The 23,924-nt window shown below is 38.4% G+C and overlaps 1 protein-coding gene across 4 annotated transcripts in view; it reads left to right on the forward strand.

The window, feature by feature from the left end:
* Positions 1 to 23,924, forward strand: part of ZBTB20 (zinc finger and BTB domain containing 20) — a 607,051-nt gene that overhangs the window by 247,645 nt on the left and 335,482 nt on the right. For all 4 annotated transcript variants that reach the window (XM_060770782.2, XM_060770779.2, XM_060770783.2 and 1 more), the window contains one exon: positions 16,518 to 16,600. The gene's annotated coding sequence lies outside the window, so the exon portion shown is untranslated. The remainder of the gene's footprint in view (positions 1 to 16,517; positions 16,601 to 23,924) is intronic.

A 23,924-nucleotide genomic window follows, 5' to 3' on the forward strand; every position in this document is an offset into this window, starting at 1 on the left:
TGTGTGTGTGTGTGTGTGTGTTGTGCAGTACCTTTCCCCCTTGTTTGTATTTTTGCCATGGATTCAATTGACCCTTGTAAGCAAATTGCTGGTGCACATTCAGATCTAGTAAAGGTATTTTTATCTTATTACATATAAAGAAATACATATTTAAGCATTATGAGATACAGTAGAAAAACAAGGAATCAATTGAATGCTGTCTGGCTTCTGAAATGGACTTCTGAAATACAACACATGGTGAAGGTATACTTCAAGTAATATGCAGACTGAAATACTTGACGTGACTGATCATTATGGGAGATTAGGGAGTAAAGAGAGATGATGGTGAAGTTTACTAAGGGCATCAGTCATAAACTCTGACCATGAGATTCCAGCTACACAGTCTTGCAGGAGACACTTTTCTTTCTGTGATTCATTTTTCTAGTTGTAAAATAGAGATTTGTTTGCCAGGTTAAGCAACTTTTGAGCTATTACAAATGTTGATATATGATTTAAGCTTCATGAGGCCAGAACAGACTGGGTTTTTGTTTTGGTTTTTGTCCCTTGAGAAATTGCTTGAGTTTTTAAAGCTAACCATTTCTAAAAATGTTGGGCCTCATTTTGTATGTAAAGAACTGCCCAGCTAAAGGTTTTCGGCCGCCCTGAGTCCCCCCTCGGGGATGAGAAGGGCAGGGTTCAAATGTATGAAATAAACAATAATACATTTGGTACTGAATAATTATTTGGGACTGCAGTGTTACAGTGAAGCATGTATCTAAAAAAGAAAGGCCCAAGGTTTTACCGCATGTGGTCAAGTCATAAGACATATCTAAAACAAATCTCTGAATTTCAGAATGATCATCAATATGCTATGTTTAAAAGATAGAACTAAACCTTGAAAAGACAACGTCAAAATAGGAAACACTTCAGTCTGTAATCTCTGCTTTTACTCTACTGAAAGATAGCCTTTGACTACCTTTTCTTTGGATATTATGGAAATAATTATCCAGTCCCTCTTTGTCTGACACTTCTTGCCTAGAGTTGCAGCTCCATCCTATTGGCTGCTGATTGGCAGGTGGATTCCCAGTGTATTTTAGCACTTGGAGGAAAGGAACGGCCTTTTGCTAAGATCAGAGGCCATTCCCACATGTTCAAGGGTAGGAGCCCCCAGTGGCACAATGGGTTAAACCCTTGTGCCGACAGGACAGTTCGAATCTGAGGAGAGCGGATTGAGGTTCCTCTGTCAGCTCCAGCTCCCCATGCAGGGACATGAGAGAATCTTCCCACAAGGGCAGTAAAACATCAAACATCTGGGCATCCTCTGGGCAACGTCCTTGCACACAGCTAATTCTCTCACACCAGAAGCGACTTGGAGTTTCTCAAGTCACTCCTGACATGAAAAAAAAAAAACTTCAATCTGCATCCCTCCAACTGAACAAGCCCTGACCAGCTGATCAGTTGTCAGAAATTCTGGGAGTTGGAGGCCCAAACAGCTGGAGCTGCAGTTTGAATTTTCTATTTTCAAATTACATATTCAGAAAAAGACTAAAACGGCTTTATATACATGTGTATGTACATGAACCAGTACAGTAGTACATATTACCTAACATCTATACAATACATGTATTTGGTTATGCCTTCTCCTTTTCCCACCCCTCCCATTTTGGTGACTTTCCGTTCCATGGTTTGGAGATATTCATATATAATTCAGTTCTTCCTTCCTATTATATAGTTTTTCTATTCTCCCTGATAACTATTATTTATAAATTCCCTACACAGATTTTAACAGGTTAAATTATGAAGCCCTCCATAAAAACTTTTCAATTTTTCTTTTTTTTAACAAAGTTTAGAAATGTCTCCCATTCTTGCTGAAAGTTTTTTTGTGTGTTTTTTCTTTTTTCATTGTTGCTAATTTGTCCATTTCTGCTATTTTAAAAACTTTAACCATCCATTTGTGTATTGTTGGGAGGTCCGCCTTCTTCCAAAACTGTGCATATAATATCCTTGCTGCTATTATCATAAAGTGCAATACTTTATAGTTTAATTATTTGTTTTGTTGATTTGATATTTCCAATAAAAATAATCCAGGCTCCAGTTGTATCTTTGATTGAAAAAAAAAACATTGCAGTGTTTTTTGTACCTTTCCCCAGAATTCCCTTGCTTTTTTTACAGGAACATCACATGTGGAAGAAAGTTCCTTCTTGTTCTTTACATTTCCAGCACTTGATGTTTCTTCCCTTATATATTCTAGCTAGTTTTGCTGGGGTAAGGTACCACCTGTTCATCATTTTATTTTAAAAAATTCTAAGGTTGAAGCACAGACATTTTGTACTCATTTAATCATACATTTTTTTATCAGATCTGTTTTCATTTCCATTTTTGTAATACTTTGTGTATTTTCCCAATAAGATGTTATTCATTAGTACACAGTTCCTTTTCAAATTCTGATTGTTCTGTTTCAAATTCAATATTTTTTACTGTCTACTGTAAATTTGTCTTCAGTTGCCTATATCTGTACCACTGTAGGTGAAATTCTTCCTCCTTCAATTCTTCTTGAGTTTTAAATTTGTGGTCCAGAGATTTAAATCTGCTGTAAATTTGTGGTCCATGCTCTTATTACTTCTCAAATAGACTACTACAACATGCTCTATGTGGGATTGCCTTTGAAAACTGTTCAGAAGCTTCAAATAGTCCAACAGATGGCAGCCAGGTTCCTTACTGGAATGGCGTACAGGGAGCACACAACTCCTCTGTTGCATCATCGGCACTGGCTGCCAGTCTGCTACAGAGCAAAATTCAAAGTGCTGGCTTTACCCTACAAGTCCAGCTTACCTGTCCGAACATATCTATCTTAATCAATTCAAGATTAAGATCAGCATGTGCGGTTGGTACGGACGAGAGACAGGGCCTTTTGGTGCTGACCCCTTGGCTGCGGAACTCCATTCCCAGCAGGATTAGATCACCCCCCCCCTTCCTCCTGGTTTTCAGGAAACAACTCAAAACCTGGCTATTCAAGCAGGTGTTTGGCAAGTGATCATAGAATCATAGAATCAAAGAGTTGGAAGAGACCTCATGGGCCATCCAGTCCTAACCCCCTGCCAAGAAACAGGAATATTGCATTCAAATCACCCCTGACAGATGGCCATCCAGCCTCTGCTTAAAAGCTTCCAAAGAAGGAGCCTCCACCACACTCCGGGGCAGAGAGTTCCACTGCTGAACGGCTCTCACAGTCAGGAAGTTCTTCCTAATGTTCAGATGGAACCTCCTCTCTTGTAGTTTGAAGCCATTGTTCCGCGTCCTAGTCTCCAAGGAAGCAGAAAACAAGCTTGCTCCCTCCTCCCTGTGGCTTCCTCTCACATATTTATACATGGCTATCATATCTCCTCTCAGCCTTCTCTTCTTCAGGCTAAACATGCCCAGTTCCCTAAGCCGCTCCTCATAGGGCTTGTTCTCCAGACCCTTGATCATTTTAGTCGCCCTCCTCTGGACACATTCCAGCTTGTCAATATCTCTCTTGAATTGTGGTGCCCAGAATTGGATACAATATTCCAGATGTGGTCTAACCAAAGCAGAATAGAGGGGTAGCATTACTTCCTTAGATCTAGACACTATGCTCCTATTGATGCAGGCCAAAATCCCATTGGCTTTTTTTGCCGCCACATCACATTGTTGGCTCATGTTTAACTTGTTGTCCACGAGGACTCCAAGATCTTTTTCACACGTACTGCTCTCGAGCCAGGCGTCCCCCATTCTGTATCTTTGCATTTCATTTTTTCTGCCAAAGTGGAGTATCTTGCATTTGTCACTGTTGAACTTCATTTTGTTAGTTTTGGCCCATCTCTCTAATCTGTCAAGATCGTTTTGAATTCTGCTCCTGTCCTCTGGACTATTGGCTATCCCTCCCAATTTGGTGTCGTCTGCAAACTTGATGATCATGCCTTCTAGCCCTTCATCTAAGTTGTTAATAAAGATGTTGAACAGGACCAGGCCCAGGACGGAACCCTGCGGCACTCCACTTGTCACTTCTTTCCAAGATGAAGAGGAAGCATTAGTGAGCACTCTCTGTGTTCGTCCACTTAACCAATTACAGATCCACCTCACCGTAGTTTTGCCTAGCCCACATTGGACTAGTTTCCTTGCCAGAAGGTCATGGGGGACCTTGTCAAAGGCCTTACTGAAATCCAGGTACGCTACATCTACGGCATTCCCCGCATCTACCCAGCTTGTAGCTCTATCGAAGAAAGAGATCAGATTAGTCTGGCATGACTTGTTTTTGATAAATCCGTGTTGACTATTAGCGATGACTGCATTTGTTTCTAAGTGTTTGCAGACCGCTTCCTTAACAATCTTTTCCAGAATCTTGCCCGGTATCGACGTGAGGCTGACCGGACGGTAGTTGTTTGGGTCGTCCTTTTTTCCCTTCTTGAAGATTGGGACCACATTGGCCCTCCTCCAATCTGCTGGAACTTCTCCCGTTCTCCAAGAACTCTCAAAGATGGTTGCCAATGGTTCCGAAATGACTTCCGCTAGTGATAGTGATAGTACTACTGAAGCAGTTAAATGAAAACCATGGGTTTGGTTCAATGCCTAATATGTCTAAAATGTTTTTATGTCCATGTTTGATGTGTCTTTGTTAGTTGTAATGGTTTTAATTCATAGTTATATGTTATTGATTTACATATATTCTGTTTGTCATTAAATTTTTGCTGTCTATTATGTTGTACACCACTTTGAGTCACCCCAGGGGTGAGAAAAGCAGTATAGAAATGCAATAAATAAAAAAAATGTATTTATCATTTATTATTAAATCTATGTGTAATCCATTGTTCTCATTTCTTCTTATCTAATTTGTAAAAAGCTTATTCTGTAGAAATTGGTAATGGAGTTTTTGGACATAGTTTAATTTTATTCTTGTTCCAAATCTTTTGTATGGCTTGTCTTATAAAACAGTTATTAAAGTCTGCATGTACTTTTACTTTTTGGTATTCATTTTGATAGCTGATATTCTTCCCAATAGTGATGGCTTCAATGTGCTCCATCCTTGTGTATCTGATTTTATTTCTTGCCTTGTCTTTTCATAATTATCTTGAAATAGTGATGTATTCCTATTGGAGAATAAGAATTGAAGGGCTGCAGTTTGAGGATGCCTGTTCAAGGGAATGTGGCACACCTGGGTATACCCCATAGCTGATCAGTATTGGGGAGAGCTGGATTTCAGTTATAGCTGTGTGCCAATGATACAAGGAAATCTCCTGTCCCAACAACAGCGTGAGACATATACACTCTGTCAATGGATTTAATAGATTACATGCCTTGGTTGAGAGTTGCCTGGATCATTTGGCTCATGGCTGACAGACCCAGACTTAAGACACAAATTAGTATCAAACTACATTTCTAATGTCTGCTTTAATTCACAAGCTCTCTTTATTTGTGTCTGTCTGGACTTGATAGCTGCTTGCAATAGTACATAGCTCTAAGAATTCTGTCTTGCAGAATTCTTTAAAAACTGCGAAGTATTTTCCTTTTCTTGACGTAATAGTTTTCTTGGAGAGTTTGTCCTTTGATCAGTTAAACACAAGTTTAACATTCATTTATACCAGAAGTCATGATCAGGACACATTCCCTTTGACAAATGTGCCATGTGAGTTGAGTGATCTGGTAGCGATTTCCATTATTGTAATGCCTGGAAAAAATGCAGGAACATTTCCAGGACTGTATTGTGTAGAGATTCAGTTTTTCCATGTCAGCATGAGCCTGAGGAAGAGCAGGCATCATCTTTATGGAATTTGGCCATTCATCATAATTATTTGTGACTTAAAGACTCCATTCTCTTTATATGAGCATATATTCTCATTTAAATTAGCATCATTACTTTCTCATGCATGGGTGACTTTAAAAAATAGAAATACTTTAAAAATTATAAAATCACACATTATGTTGGGAAGAGCACAACATTAATAATGTAGAGCAGCGATATGACTCTAGAATGGGTTGTCTCTAGTAAGAAAGTGTCCTTTGCTGGTCCTTTCAGTTCTTCATGTCTTACCACACTGTTGCTTACTGCTTAATTTGTTGTGTTAAATCAGACATTTTAGAAGAATGCTAGAACAGGGCTTCTTAAAGTTTTCCACTCCTTTCTGCCCAAGAAATTTTCACGTGACCCCAAGTGTATCGGTATATAAAATAGATATAAAAATCAAACATTCACTGGTGACAAATCAGCATTTGCAATGCTTGCTAAACAGGCTGCTTTTCTTTTTTATGAAGTGCAGCTGAAGCATCTTCTGCAGAGTATGATGTAAATACTGCATGTTGCTCGTAACATATTCATGCAAATGTCTAAAACAGCCACTAGAAGATGTTTAGAAAACTTTTACTGTTGCTAATTTTTGTGACTCCAACGTAGAGCCAAGGCAGTGTTTCTCAACCTTCCTAATGCTGTGATCCTTTAATACAATTCGTCATGATGTGGTGACCCCCAACTATAAAATTATTTTTGTTGCTATTTCATAACAGTAACCCTACTACTGTTAAGAATCGTAATGTAAATATCTGATATGCAGGATGTATTTTCGCTCACTGTACCAGATTTGGCACAAATACCCCATACATCTAAATTTGAATATTGGTCGGGTTGGGAGGGGATTGATTTTGTCATTTGGGAGTTGTAGTTGCTGTTATTAATAGTCAACCTACAATCAAAGAGCATTCTGAACTCCACCAATGATGGAATTGAACCAAACTTGGCACACAGAACTTCCATAACCAACAGAAAATACTGGGTTTTATGGGTACTGACCTTGAGTTTTGGAGTTGTAGTTCACCTACAGCCAGAGAGCATTGCAGATTCAAACAATGATGGATCTGGACCAAACTTGGCACAAATACTCAATATGCCCAAATGTGAACATTGGTGGCGTTTGGAGAAAATAGAAAATACAGTAGAGTTTTGCTTATCCAACCTTCACTCATCTAACATTCTGTATTATCCAACACAGTCTGCCTCCCACCCAGATTCACAGCTGTTTCAATACATTGCAAAGTTTTGGTGCTAAATTTGGATATACGGTGATTCTTACATAATGTTACCATGTATTGAACTGCTTTTTCTGTTTAATTGATATGCTGCTGCAACTTGCAAATAATTTCTTAGTGTGTCTATAATATATTTACTTCATTGTGGTGCCAGGACTCACTCTTTAGTCTGCTTTGCATCTACAGTAGAGCCTTGCGTATCCAACCTTTGCTCATCCAACAATAGGTTTTTCTTTAATCACTCCTTATTATCCAACATTTTCGCTTATCCAGCATTCTGCCGGCCTGTTTCTGTTGGGTAAGCAAGACTCTACTGTATTATTGTGATTGTCTGATATCTTCAAAGTGACCTTTATCTGTATCTTATAGAGGATTTAAAACCAATCTGGTTTTCTGTCTTTGGAAAACTGTGGTTTATGTAAATGTTGGAAACCACTCTGCCCCTCCCCCCCCCCCCAAATGAGAAAAGCAGAATACAAGTGAAATAAATAAAATATAATAAAATATGTCTTCTGCTTCAAATTATAAGCCTGGACAAAGTCTGTATCAAAATGATCCTTATAACTTCTTGAGTTCTGAATATCTTCATAGCAGCAGTTCTTTCCTCTCCCAAACAAAGTATTATTACTTGTGCTGTTGTTAATTAAAATTCTTAGTGCCAGTGGGTTTCCCTTCTTCTCTCCCTGCTTGCAATCTACAGTGCCCAGCCTTCCACAGTAGCAGCTGTAGGGGAATCACCTCTGTGGACTAATGCTGCTCTGTTGGTGTTTGGACATCACTGGAGACAGCCACCATTTTTTTTTCCATAAGTGAAACACAGCTTATGATACTTCTTGTCACATTGACACATACAAGTATTTTGTATGAAGCACCAAGATTAACAAGTGAAAGATTGAGGTTATAATCTTATACACACTTACTTGGGATTATCTTCAGTGAACGAAACATCTTAGCAAATATGCATAGTCATATGCTATCAATTTCTTGTTTTAAAATTTTATGACAATTAAGATATGTGTTTATTAATATTTCTCCTGTTAATATTATAATATCCATGACATTCTGTCTTCTGAATTATAACTTCCTTTCTAATCTTTGAGATTTTAATAAAATACAATATTCTTCCTTAATATTTTTAGTTTCTCTTGTTTTTTTTATTTGTTTATGAAAGTCCTCCATTTAAATAGTAAACCCATTTTCAGTAGTGAAAAATGAAGTATTATGTTAATAGCAATTTCCTGGTAAATCTCCCCCCCCCCCCCATTCTTTAGGACAATATAATGTTCATCCCATCAAACAATGTTTGCTAAATTATTTTACTCCTGTTTAGACCATAGTTCTCTACCTACTTACTTTGTCAGGTCTTTGCTAGCATCCAAATGATTTATGTCTAACACATTTCCTTTGTCCACCAGTTTCTAACAGAGATGTGAAACTGATCACAGTAAAGGTTTATTTTTGTTATAGAAGAACAAATGTAAAGGTGATACTGTGATTTCATGGTGAGATCTGCTTATTGAATGACAGTGGTGGTGGTGGTGATGGTGATAATGATGATATTTGTGTTTAGTACTTGAAGTTTATTTGAGTCACCAGAGTTTGTTTTCTATTGGGAGATGAGGTTGTAAAGTTTATGGCATTGCCAGACTTCAAAATGTGAGAGCTATATATTGCTGGCATGACAGGAAGAGGCTAAGCAAAGCTTACAAGATGTATTGAAGGCTCTCAGAGTGCCAGCTTCAGATCTACTGTACAAAGAATTTATATCTTTAGCAAAAGAATTATTTGGGCAAGGACTCTCAAAAGCTGCATGCTGTCAACTGTTCCTGTTCTTTGGGAACATAAACAGGATCTAGGGACAGCTTGTGCAAGAAAACAGTTGGAATACTGGAATAATATAGTTTTTCTACAGCCAGCTAGATTATCGTCACCACCCTGTGTATGAGGGAAGTGTCAAGAGGTATTGTGAAAAAAGCTTAGTCCCACTTCGTTGATAACCATAAGAGTAGTTTAGCATATTTTCACAATCCCAGTCCAGGTGTTGTTGACATCCATTAAATTTAAAAATGTTAGCTCTTCCTGTTCTCCTACGTATGAGTTTTCTGAGCAGCATCTTAGATGAAGACACCAATGCGGTGCTGATTATTATCAAATGTAGACAAAAGTGTTATTAATAGTAATTGTTAGCATGGTTGTTCTTCCAAATGAAACTGTTTTCTCATCAACATTTATATTCTCTATTGCATCTGACAATTTCTGCATTAGCACCTCCACCCAGTTGTTAATGTGTCCTTTTGGTTGCTTACTACTCTAAGGATATTTTTATTTATTTATTTATTTACTACACTTTTACCCTGACCTTTTCAGCCCGAAGGTGACTCAGGGCAGCATACAGACTGGCAGCATTAGATGCCGAACACACATAAATACATAATTTAAAACAGGTTAAATCACATAATAAAATTCATAATAAAACAGTTTAAAACTATAAAAATTAAAATCCATGTCCATTTGCATCATTAAGCCGTTCCATATTCGTTCACAATACTGAGTTATCTGGTTACAATGAGGTTACAATAATTGCCTTGGTTAGAATAATTGAGAAGTACCTAAAAGAGGAGATGCTTCACAGAGAAAACTGAAGGACCATGGTTTGGAAAATCCTGCAGTCTATATACTTGCTTTTAATCAAATAAATATAATTCTCTGAGGAGCTTATATGTATATGTATGTGTGTTTGTATGTATGCTATCTTTGTTTTAATCATGAGTTACAGTCTTAAGTGTACTATGAAATTCTAAGAAGGCATTTACTAATTCATATGAGTGAATTTTGTTAAAATTTGATCAAATAGCTCACAAGTGATTATTATCACAAAGATTAAGCACTGTATCAGTGAAGAAGACTGAAATGAAATTTGAGTATTTTTAAAAAGTGTTAATATCACCTTATGGCCATTGTAAAAAAATATTTCTCTCTTAAGATACAGAGCTCTGGCTAATAATAAGGTATGATTAAACCTTTAGTGAAATTCTTGGAAGAGTTTGTAGCCAGTAATACCTTTCCCTGGTTTCTGAGATGTACCTGAGATGAATGTGGGCATTCCCCATAGTAATCTTTTTAGATATAATTTTATCTCAATATTTTGTTCTCTAATAATGAATTATACTATGTAAATACTTTAATTAAACAATACAATCAAGATATGTTGCCAGGAAAGCAGGAGGAACAAAAATCTACTATATTACATTTTTTACTTTTCCATAGGTCATTTCCAAAGCACTAATTAGAAAATAAAGGAGTAATTTTAAATTGTATGATTTATTAAACTGTTAGGATTCCACAGCAATTCAATTTGACAATTGCTATTCTGATGGATCCCTACTCCAGACTAGTTCTATAGTTTCTAACCCTTTGGCTCCTTTGCCCCTTTTTCCATTTGGCATCTAGGTTTATCTGTTCCAACATTTACTCTGGAAAGAATATTACAGAGGCCAGTAACATCACCCATCACATCAGAAGTACATTTACAATGTGATATATGCTATCATATGCCAGCAGTGCCCTTCTGCAAATTACATTGGACAAACAAGATAATCTCTATGCAAGAGGATAAATAGACATAATTCCGATATTTAACAAGGCAGTACCCCAAAACTGTTGCAGAACATTTCAAGCTTCCTGGAACTACAGTATGGGAATTAAAGTTTGTGGTCCTTGAACCACAAATTACAGAAGAAGCCTAGAAAAAGAGACAGCTAAACTGAATTGAATGTATACATTTACTTCTAAGGAGTTGTGTGAGAAGGAAGGAATGAATGAAATAAGTTGGCATTTGGATGTGGTTGAAGGGAAGGGCTTCTTCCTTTGCCTACTTAGATAGGTTGTTTGATGGGGGGGGGGGGGGGGCAAGTGAATAACACGAACAATGCTAAAAACCTACAACAACCCAATGCTAAAATGGTTAATCTTACTAACCATGCTGTACTAAGAAAGGTGAAGAACCTTGTGGCATCTTAAAGGCTACTTATCATTGAGAATTGAGTGGGGAAGGAATTGACATAAGTGGTTGTTGCTTCATTTGGTCACTCTGAGGAGCACAATCAGCATACATGTTTAATGATTTAAATCTCTTTAATATTGGTGGTGAGTTGGCTAAAATTGCTACCTTTGAATCCACCAAAACACATTCCCTGGTCTTCACTTATTCCCTTCGAAATTAGTTCCCCTCACTCATGTCAATCTCAGTTTAAGTCACAAGCCCATAATCACATTCTGATATAAATCAAGAGCTGCCTATACTCAAATTTGTTGTTGTTGATGATTCGTTCAGTCATTTCCAACTCTTCGTGACCTCATGGACCAGCCCACGCCAGAGCTCCCTGTCGGCCGTCACCACCCCCCGCTCCTTCAAGGTCAATCCAGTCACTTCAAGGATGCCATCCATCCATCTTGCCCTTGGTCAGCCCCGCTTCCTTTTTCCTTCCATTTTCCCCAACATAATTGTCTTCTCTAAGCTTTCCTTTCTTCTCATTATGTAGCCAAAGTACTTCATCTTTTCCTCTAATATCCTTCCCTTCAATGAGCAGTCAGATTTTATTTCCTGAAGTATGGACTAGTTGGATCTTCTGCCGGACCAAGGCACTCTCAGAACTTTCCTCCAACACCACAGTTCAGAAGCATCTATCTTCCTTCGCTCAGCCTTCCCTATGGTCCAGCTCTGACATCCGTAGGTGACTATGGGGAATACCATTGCTTTAACTATGCGGATCTTCATTGCCAGTGTGATGTCTCTACTCTTCACTATTTTATCAAGATGGGACATTGCTCTCCTCCCAAGAAGTAAGCGTCTCCTGATTTCCTGGCTGCAGTCTGCATCTGCAGTAATCTTTTCACCTAGAAATACAAAGTCTGTCACTGCCTCCACGTTTTCTCCCTCTATTTCCCAGTTGTCAATTGTTCTTGTTTCCATAATCTTGGGATTTTTTTGATGTTTAGCTGCAACCCAGCTTTTGTGCTTCCTTCTTTCACCTTGATTCGAAGGCTCCTCAGCTCCTCGCTTTCGGCCATCAGAGTAGTATCATCTACACATCTAAGGTTGTTAATGTTTCTTCCAGCAATCTTACCCCAGCCTTGCATTTGTCAAGTCTTGCACATCGCATGATGTGTTCTGCATACAAGTTGAATACTCAGATTAGTTACTCAATACTCAATAGCCTTAAGCTTAGTTAAACACATTTCCTTACAAAAGAGGGGTTTGATGCATCTTTTAGGTTCTCTCAGGGCATACTAAGACCTCAGCTTTCGCCACTCTACTCAGATAAGGAAATGGTTTCTTTTTTAAATAAGAGTTGAGATGTAAGTAACCCATGGATAAGTCATTCCAGTATTTTTAATTGATTTTTGAATAAAATTACTAGACATATATATGAATATATACAGTAACTAAACCTTGTAACAGATCCCAAATGTCTAGGAACCTATTTATTTCTTTATTTACGTCATTTCTATCCCGCCTTTCTTCACCCCGGAGCATACAATATAGACAGCGATTCGATGTCATTAAAAAAAATAACAATAAAATTTAAAATCTATCTATATATAAATGTTCTGTTTGTTTTGAGTGACTTCATAACACAAAAACCGCTGGACTAATTGCCACCAAATTTGGCCACAAGACACCTACTAACCCAAGGAGTGACCATCACTCAAAAAATTGGTTTTGTCATTTGGGAGTTTTAGTTGCTGGGAATTATAGTTAACCTATAATCAAAGAGCATTCTGAACTCCACCAACAATGGAATTGAACCAGACTTGGCACACAGGACTCCAATGACCAACAGAAAACACTAGAAGGGTTTGGTGGGCATTGACCTCGAGTTTGGGAGTTGTAGTTTACCTACATCCAGAGAGGCCTGTGGACTCAAACAATGAAAGATCTAGACCAAACTTGGCACAAATACTCCATATGCCCAAATATGAACACAGCTGGAGTTTGGGGAAAATAGACCTTGACATTTGGGAGGTGTAGGTGCTGGGATTTATAGTTCACCTACAATCAAAAAGCATTCTGTACTCCACCAGCAATAGAATTTGGCCATACTCCCCACACAGAATCCCCATGACCAACAGAAAATACTGTGTTTTTTTGGTGGTCTTTGGTGACCCTTCTGACACCCCCAGGGGTTCCGACCCCCGGGTTGAGAAATGTTGCCTTAAGGTCCGCCTTCCACTCCAACTCCCTTCACCAGGGCTAGAAAACATAATCAAAGCCCTCCTGACAAAGAGCCACCTAGCCATAGATATAGATACATATATATAATTCACACACATTTATATGACAGATATAGTATCATAGATTTGAAAGGGACCCCTAAAGAAGGACAATTATATGTTGCATGTTCCAAAGTAGGCAAACCAGACAATCTTTACATCAACATTGACAAAGAAACAACAAGAAATACTGTTTACCCACAAGCATAAAGAAATTACATATATTAAAAAACAACACTTTCTCATTACTTTTTTTTCCAGATCACCAGACTGGGCCACAGCAATGTGTGGCAGGGGATGGCTAGTAGAATTATAAAATACATCAGAGCAGTTAAAGCATTAATCAGTATAATCACTGTTAAACTATGCTATTCATATTCATACAATTGGTACACCAGGCCTAACTGTACAAACTCCTATTTGTTCAGAACCACCACAGATTGCAAAATCTTACCCAAGATTTTTGCTATCAGGGATTTTTTAAAAAAAATAATAATAATGTCTTTAATGTTGAAAGTTTTAACTTTATAAATTGTTTCATCACCTCCTCATCCCTATATGAAAGACTAATCCATTAATGTTGAACAGAGAAGACTGATATGTATTTTTCTTTCACATTTATCAATCATATATATGTTGGTTGAATTTTTTAATGTAATGATTCCTATATTCCATCTCCATTGTCCACAGTTGCATTGGGTTTCTGCATAAATTTCCGATTATTTGTCTACTGATGTAAACCTTAGGTGGATAATTGATTGTTCATTTGTGTAGATTATCTCTGACAAAGTATGATAGAACATTGCCATCTTTTACTGATCTTCTTAATGAGTGTTTGTATTAACGTAAAGATATAGAACAAAAACAAAGCAGAATTTTGCAAGAGTGATCAAAGATTATGTTGCCAGTTACTCTTAAACATTGGCAGAATACATCTCCTATGCTGAAAGTCACCATAGAAAATCAATTGCAGATTATGTTCTTCCTCCCAGCTGCTGAAAGAGAAACAAGGAAATTTAAGTGCACATGATTACATGCACAATTTCAGACTTAAAATGCTTTAATTTTAAGATTCATGTGATTCTGGGTTTATGGTGACTTGCGATTAACTGCATGAGGGCTGTCTTTGGGTGTAGGGAAGTGATATGTATACTTTTGTCAACCCTGTATTTTATCACTTCAAAAGTAGCTTTTATTTCCTTTTCTAAGACAACAGAAAATATATGCACACATTGGAAAATCTTTACATGGCCACCTTTACATGACCACAAAATACCATGGCTACCTAGAACATTGTCAGACCATCCTGTATACATCCCCCAACCCCAAGCCTTTGATTGTATGAAATAGGTTTCCTGCTTATGTAGGAGACAATCTTGGCACTTTTTGCTGTTGATTATTATTGACTTAATGTTTTCCTCTTTCTTGTGCTAGGTTACTATACTGTTAGGGGTGCAGTGTCCCAAAGAGGTTGAAATACTGCAAATATCTTAACTGCCCCCCTCACAGCTTTAGCTTATACCTTCCTTTGGCATCACAATGTCTCTGCCTTTGTGGAGGGGAAGAGGAAATTGAATACACCCTTGCCCTCCTCCCGCAGCCACCCTCACTCCATCCACCTTCCCCAGGCTCTCTCCTCCCCCCTCCCTATCTCACTCCTTACCTCTCTCCCTCTCCCGCTTCCCCATCCCATCCGCTTCCAAATGAAGAAATGCATGCATGGCCAGGTCTAGCCAGTTTGATATCCTACTAGAGATGAAATACTTAATCACTGACTTTTTATGACTAAGAATAAATAATCATAATAATAATAATCTGACATAATATGAGCATTTAAAGATCGAACTACAAAGACTCTGGCACAAGCCAGTAAAGGTGGTTCCAGTGGTGATTGGCACACTGGGTGCAGTGCCTAAAGACCTTGGCCGGCACTTAAACACAATTGATGCTGACAAAATTACCATTTGTCAGCTGCAAAAGGCCACCCTACTCGGATCTGCACACATTATTTGCTGATACATAACACAGTTCTAGACACTTGGGAAGTGTCCGTCGTGTGATCCAATACAACTGCCAGTGTAGTGATCTTGTTTGCTGTGTACGAATCTTGTTGTTTTTCAAATAACAACAACAACAACAACAAAAGAATAAATAAGAGTAATAGAATGACTATTTTATGACTTAGAATAATAGAATCATAGAGTTGAAAAGACCACAAGGGCCTCCAGTTCAACCCCCTGCCATGCAGGAACACACAGACTCAACTGAACAAGATAGACACTGGTGTATCAAAGTCACTATTATGAATGGTGTAGGGCTATAGTGCCAGTGGCAGAAAATAACATGTGAATGATAAAATCTGCAAACATGGAAAGACAACTGTGTTTATTCTTGTATTTAGATCATAACAAGCTATGGAACGTTAATATCACAATTCCAGTTGTACATATTTGGTTTTTGTTTTTTTAACCTAAAGCTGAATTCTGTATAAGTAGCAAAAAGGCAAGATTCGTATCTTAACCAGTTAGTGCGTCTTTCTCTGCTTCCTTCATGCTCTCTTTCACAAAAGAGTGGAGGTTTTAGAACCAGTTAGTTGTTTTGAACAAAATTGTAGGCTGTCCCCCTTGTCTTTGTTTTTCCTTTCTGTGCAACAATTTGAAAGTTAAACAGAAATAAAGCATTATTTTTTTAAAAAAAACGTGGACATGTGGGTTTATCAACACAGGAACCAGCAGCCAACCTGGAAATGTTGGAAGATTGCTTGCATGTTGCTTGACACTATTTAAAAGTGCAGTTCTTCTTTCATTATAGCTTTGTCCTAAAATATTCTTCATTTTGTACGTGTAGGTTTTTTTGTTACTCATTCCTCCCACAATCATAGGTAATTTCATCTGTCTTTTTAAAAATGGTTAGGCCTGATTCTTTTAATAAGATAGATTGTTGATATACGGGTGCAGAAAGTTCCCCTTCCCCCACCTTTTTTGCCATGCTATTTGGAATCCTTTAATGCAGAGCTGTATTTTTCTATTCTGAATTGCCTTCTTTATTTCCTTTCTTCATTACAAACTACTCTGGAAAGAGGTTTCCTAACTAAAAAGAAAAAGGAAAAAAAGCTATGCTTGACTGATAATGCATTGCTTTGGATGGTGAAACATTATGAAAGTTTAATTTTTAATTAACTCTGAAATAGCAATTATAACTGAAAGAGATTTTAACCTGTTTCTTTTCAGAGTGCCTGAAGTTACATTTTAGATGCTGAAATCACTGCACCTTAAAAACAAAAACGAAAAGAATTGAGCTGCACTTCATTCCTGTAAGTAAAAGCTTTTGGAGTATCTTTTGTTACCCTTCCTTTAATATACATGTGTTAGCATAGTAACTGGACCCAGGTGGAAAAGGTCAGGTTGTCCCTCAAAAGGAATTGTAGATATTTTTGCAATTTTAAGTTGTATTACATTTTGAATGTTTTATGTCAGATCCAACATTTTTCATGTTTTGTGTTGGCTGTTTCAAAAAAAAAAATTAATTTGAGAATCTGCAAGTTGCTTCTGATGTGAGAGAATTAGCCACCTGCAAGGACATTGCCCAGGGGATGCCTTAATGTTTGATGTTTTACCATCCTTGTTGGGAGGCTTCTCTCATGTCCCTGCATGGAGAGCTGGAGCTGACAGAAGGAGCTCAACTCGCCCTCCCCAGTTTTTGAACTGCTGACCCATTGGTCAGCAGTTCTGCTGGCAAAAGAGTATAACCCATTGCACTACCAGGGGCTCCTGGTGATTTGTCACTATTGGAACGCATTTTCTACTATTGTATCTTCAGCAATTCCTCCATTTTGATATAATGAAAGCCCTAGTCAAGATGTAATTAGGGCTATTGACATTATTGCTCCAAAAGTCCCCTCCAACTCATTACTACTTGGATTCCTTGGTATAGAGCTAACTTCACAGATTTGAAAGGGGAAGGAGAGCCGAAGGAGGAGGTCTTAACTTATATTCAACAAGACATGAATCAGAGGACATTGTTGTTCCTATGAGTGGACAATACATGCAACAAATGAGAGCAAGCATGGTGTATTGGTTTGAGCATTAGGCTATAGTTTTGGAAACCAGAATTCAAAATTCTACTCAACCATGGAAACCCACTGGGTGCTATAGGGAGTCCTACTCTCCCGGCCTGAGAAGAAGACAAAGGAAATTCCCCTCTGAACAAATCTTGCCTAGGTTTGGCTTAGGGTTTCTGTAAGTGAGAAAATAAAGCTCATTTCCACACATGCAGCAAAGAAAGCCGCCTTTTCTGCCCTGATGGCACCTTCAGCAGCTAATGTGGGAACTCAGTTTGGATCTATGTTTTTATTAGCTTGTTTGTTTCAGTGCCTATGTTGTTAAGAGAGGATGAAAAGCCCACTGAAATGTTCATCCTTGAGTTGAAACAAGATGTTTGTATCATATTTCAATGTGAGTTTACCTAGGAAAATGCAAAGCTGCTCTATTCTGAGTCTGATCATTCACCTCTCTAAGCCTTCATAGGAGTGACTCTCAATCCTAATTAGAGATACCAGGACTGGTACCTGGGACATTTTGAATGCAAAGCATGTATTTTGTCACTCAGCTGTGGCTTTTCCCTATGTTTGGAGAGTTAATGTGAGAATCAGCTCTTGTTTCTAAACTGGGTGATTGCAGTTGAAAATTACAAGAACACAAGTTGAACATCTAATGGAATCCATTTCCCAAATTGAAATGGTTAAATGTAAACAAAGTTTCCATGTAAAATTGAATCTTGTGAAACATTATAAACCAAGTTCAGCCTGCTTCTCTTGTTAAAGATCCAAATGTACAGCGGGGTTATGAAACCCAGAAGTTCTTCCCAAGTTGCCTCTTTGTTGTGCAGAGCAAAATGTTATGCTTTAACAGCTATGAATGTTGTCCTTTAAACATTAATGAATTTGCTTTGGAGCTTATGGATGCAGCGTGATTGTAGGTGCATAACGATCCATTTCATATAGAAGGCACGCCAAGAATTATGCAATCATGTCATTTCCTTTCAAAGATTCCCAATACATGTACCAGAACAAGAAACCCTAGAAATAAACCAAAGCAATTTGGGCAAATACGTGAAGGATTATCATGTGGAAGGTGGAACAAGCTTGCTTGTTTTGTGTTACTCCAGAGGGTGGAATTCAAATGAATCTGAATTATAAGAAAGGAAATTCTAACTAAATATTGGGAATAATTTCCAGATGGTAAGAGCCATTGGACATTAGAATATAGTAGTGACTCTAAGAAGATGGTGTTTGTTCTTTTGTTGGAATGACGCCTGACATAATCCTAACAGTGGATTTTTGTACTGGAAGGGATTTTGATTAGATGGTCCTTGGGATGCCATACAGTTCTGTTATTTATATACCCCTAATGTACATGTGAAACTCCATACTATTCAATTGAATTATTTTAAAGTACTTTGATGCTGCAGGTAAGCAGTTGATTTATGTTCAAATATTAAAAGTGAGGGAAACAAAGATCTTTAAAACTACAAGCTGATTAGCTTGGTTTTAATACTAGAGGAAGATCCAAGACCAGGTTATAAAGAATGATGGTTTCCCCAGGGATACATTATACTAGGCTGATTTTTAAAATCAGGTTACTATCAATAGAGTGCTGAGAGTGCTGTTTGGATCATGTATCTGAATTAAGTAAAGCATTTGACAGACCTCTATATCATATTATGTTTTAGAGATTGGCTCATGTGGCTCAGTTGTTTTCAAACTACTCTTCCACATGTTTTGGACTTCAACTCCCACAGTTCCTAACAGCTGGTGAGCTGCCTGGGATTTCTGGGAGCCAAAGTCCAAAATACCTAGAGGAGCATAGTTTGAGAACCACTGACCTAGATGAAAAAGTATGTTGAAATATTGTGGTTTCTCACCAGAATGGATGACATTTTGAGGTGGATGCCTCAAAATGCATCTGGTGCATTATAACATTTTAATCAGTGACTTGGTCTTAACTAGTAGAGGAAATGTGGAACAAGTTTGCAGAGGACATGAAACTTGGAGATAAAGCTGAAAAAAGGAAAACAACCTTTACAAAATGGAAATTTGCACTGAAACTAAGAAAAAGAAATCAAATGAAGGAAATAATATGTCCTCCTTCCTTTGGGAAAAAAAGTTAAATAAAGTATATAGATGTAGAGTGGGAGTGGGAGGTACCTAACATAGTTGTAGTACATGTTAAAGGAAATCAGGCTATTCCTTCTATAGAGAGCCTTGACATAAATAAAATCCTCTTGTCTTCAGATGCATTGCTTTCCAAGTTAGAAAACTGATATGGGGGGGGGGGGGGGCAGTGTCTTCTCTACATGGGTCTTGAAGAAAGTGGAGTAATGACTATATGGCTGTAGAAGATAGCATAAACTTCTTCGAGGGAAAGGGTAAAGAAAGTTTTTAAAAATCTGAGCATAACTGTTGTGTAAGCTACATAAGGCCGTCTTGGGCAACTCTTCATTGGACCTTCTATTCTATGAGAATAGAACAATGAAATGTAATTGCATATGAATATACAGAGCCAGTGGGGGTGGTGAAACTAAACAAGAATATGTATGTCTTAGCCACAGGGAAAGAAATCTGCTTTGAAGTTTTCTCTTTATTTCTAACTGAAATTCATTATGAACAGATGTTAAAATTTCTGCCTTGGCATCTGGATCATCCCATTACATGGTAGTTCTTATGTAAGTAAAGAAGAGCTTTGTTATAAATTGTTTCAGTGTAGTTTTTTTTTTAAAAAAAAAAACTAAAAACGAATGCTGTAGCATTTTCTGATTGCCCCAGTACTTCTTTATTTATTTATTTACACCATTTCTACCCTGCCCTTCTCAGGGTGACTAACACAGGCAACAATTCAATGCCAACAGTATCAATGACAACAATATAAACCAACAATATAAAATCCTATTACATAACAATTAAACAGTGATATTAATTAAAATTACATAATCACATAGAACAAATCACATAATCACAAGTCATATGGCCGTTTCCAATTTTCATAACAATCCTATTGTCCAAGTTCAGTGCCTAAAGTGCTGCTGTGGCCACTAGCCAAAGGCCTGGCTCCAAAACCACGTCTTTAGTTTTTTCCTAAAAGTAAGGAGGGATGATGTTGATCTAATCTCGCTGGGGAGCGAATTCCATAAGCCACCGAGAAGGCCCTGTCAAAGTCAGAACGGATCAGAGCAACATTGTCCGCAAAGAACTGCACAAATGCTTCATAGCAAGTTGCCGAGTTGTCAGGGATCTCGCTCTGAGGTGGGTTTAACAGCCCTCTGACAACTCGGAACAACTCAGCCAGACGGTTCTTTGCAGACGCAATATTAGCTGCAAGAAAAGATTTCTGTGTGGCTTTTATTGCCGCATCATAGTGCCTTAGGAAGGCATCCAGACGTGTTTGGGCTGATCCGCTACGCTTCCACCGCCACACTCACTCTAGTCTCCTCTTCTTTCGCTTCATCACTGGCAGCTCCTCAGTAAACCAAGGAGCTGGTTTAGCTCAGTTACTCGAGACAGGACGTTCCGGAGCGATTGTGTCTATTGCCCTGGACATCTCCCCATTCCAGAGGGAGACCAGAGCATCAACAGAGTCACTTACCAAGGAGGCAGGAAACTCCCCAAAAGCTGTCAGGAATTCATTAGGATCCATAAGTCTCCTGGGGCGGACCATTTTAACGGGTCCCTGGAGTTGCAAATCCACCACACGTTCCATGACTTTGCCCAAGTAGGGGAGAGGTTCGGGGGCACAATTAGTCTAACCCTGATCAGGTGGTGGACAGTCCATGGCAATGGAGTGATGGTCAGTTCTTCTACACTGCCATCTTCTTCCTATCCCTGACAGAAAACCAGATCTAATGTGTGCCCAGCACTGTGGGTAGGACCAGATACTAATTGAGACAGGCCCATGGTTGCCATGGCATCCATGAAATCCTGAGCCGCTCCTGACAGAGTGGCCTCGGCATAAACATTGAAGTCTCCCAGCACTATGAGCCATTGAGACTCCAACGCCAGGCCCGAGGCCACTCCGGCTAGCTCAGGTAGGGAGACTGTAGTGCAGCGGGGGGACAGTACACTAAGAGAATCCCTACCCTGTCTCGGTCACCAACCCTCAGGTAGACACGTTCAAAAGTGGTAGACTGTGGGATGGGGCCCCTGGTCAGGGGGATGGTATCCTTATAGACTATTGCAACCCCTCCTCCTTGCCCCCCCCCCCCAGGTCTCGATTGGTGCTGCACAGAATAGCCTGGTGGACAAAGCTGGAGAAAGATATTTTGCTGCAGCAAAGGAGGTTGACTTTTCTGATATCTATGGGCTGTTGTCTTCTTGAGGTTCCACCTTTCCCTGCTGGATATTATTCGTCACTCAATATATGATAGGCACATAAAGATAATGGCATCTGTTCACTGTAGCAAGCTGCTGCTGATATAGGAATGGATTGATCTTTCAGTTTTTTCTTATTCTTTCAGACCAAGGTTTATTCTATTTCATTCCTTGATTAGTATTTAATGCCCTCTTTTTCCATTTCTTTGCATATGAAAATTTGATTTTATTACCTACATACTTCCTCCCAGTATATACATTTTTGGGAACAATTTTTAGTAACGTATCCCTTTCAGTAAGTCATATTTATGTAAAAAATGCAATTAGTAAACTGCATCATAAATGTGGTAAGAGATCTGTAAGATTAATTGCATTCTTATCCATAGTTCACATTCATGTATGAGATGATCAGATTGCATAAATGTGAATCAAAAATATTATCTTTCACAGAGAATTATATGTATCACTTGGATCTCATTTGCACTGCCATGGAGGTGTTATATAACTTATTATACAACTCAGTAATTTTCACTAAACGGGGTAAAACACAATCTCAAAACATAAACCTATATTATTATGGAATTTAAAACCGTATATATTATGGAATCTACCTGTGTTTATGATAAGCAGACCAGGAAGAGTTTTAAAAATGGATTTCTGTACATTTATTCAACTGCTGGAACCCATGTCAATGTGACATGGATTCCAACATCTTCAGTGGTTTGGAACATATCTAGCCTCATAATGTTACAGACTCACAAGGACCTCTTTCTTTCAGAAGAGTAGTTTTAAGAAAACAAAATATACTTGAAGCAGCTCTTGCTTTCAAGTTTCATTCACATCACATCAGATATATCAAAATGTGAAATATTATTAAAATAAATGAATCATAAATGTCATGAAGTTAAATGTTTCCATAGTCCTGTAATAAATCCCCATTTTTACTTGAAATGTATGGATTAGACACTGTGATATGAGGCATCAGAAATATTATGTGCTATTGGATTTATCAAAATATCTTTCAGAGATCAGCAAGACATTTCATTTTGGAAGGCAGACACTAATTGTTCTTTTGTTTTAATGGTTTATTGTTCATTTCACTTGTATGCAAAATGAGTATTCACAAAAGGTTTACAAATTGTTCATGAACTGTGAACTTCATTTGACTTTATTAAGAATCTTCTGCAATACTTAACTGGATCAAAAAACAGCAGAAGCTGGCATTGATGTTGGTTAGGTGTTATATTGGTAAAATAGCTGATGTTCTTGCTGTAATGTTGAAATGTACTATTGGGATATATATGAAGTCTGGTGTTGTAGCCATTTTCCTGGGATACAGGCAGATAGGATCTGACATATATCAATTCCTCCTTTGCCTTACCTCTTCTCTGTCCCCTATTTGGGTCTTTTGCCAGAACATCATAATGGACAAATAATTTCTATTGGCAGGTTGCTCCGTTGGATGATCTCTGATACAGATGACAGAAAAGAGTTCTTGCAGTGGATATTTCTGTCATTAGAAGAGGTTTATGCCTAATCCTAATTCTCTGTAGCTGGTGCATCGTTGAGTTAGGGTTGCACTGTATATCAGAAATCTTGTGCCTTGCTTGAATGAACTCTTTTGAGAAGTTGTGATGATGTCAAAGTTCTGAATTCTTTTAAGATTGTTGAACCTTTTAATGTGTTTGATAGTAAAATTCAATTTTCAAGGTTTGGTATGATGAGCCAGTGGAGAAAAAAAGCTAACTCTTTTTCATGACGATAAAGACAAAATGAACAAGAGTAACTCCTCCCTTCCCTTGTTTCTTAGATCACTTAGCAAACCTAACACGTTTTTTTTCTTTACATCACCTAGAGTAGATCGGCCCAGGCTTTGGTTCAGACAGGGATTCCCTCCCCCCAAGCCACTGCAGTGGCAGGAGGGAGTCCCCAACACTGGGTGACTATCTTAACTATCACCCACCACTCTTTGTGTCACAGTGATCTCTGGCTGCAACACAGGTCCTACCTGTCCACCATGACATCAGCCAAGGTCACAGGGCATCAAAGGGGGCAGAGAAGGGATACTCCCTCCTCTCGCCCTCCCTTTTCATTGTGCCCTGTCTGCTGCCACATGTAGTGATGGCAGACAGCTAGGACGTGTGTGGTGTCTGCAGATTGCCATGACATAGAAGGCAGGGGGAAGGGAACTGCCATCACATGTCCCTGGGAAAGTCTGGGAAACATGGGATAGCATTGCAGACAGTTGCAGCCGTTTCTGTTTTGGAACCAACCC

Source organism: Anolis sagrei, chromosome 3, assembly GCF_037176765.1.
Source record: "Anolis sagrei isolate rAnoSag1 chromosome 3, rAnoSag1.mat, whole genome shotgun sequence".
Taxonomy (NCBI): Eukaryota; Metazoa; Chordata; class Lepidosauria; order Squamata; family Dactyloidae; genus Anolis; species Anolis sagrei.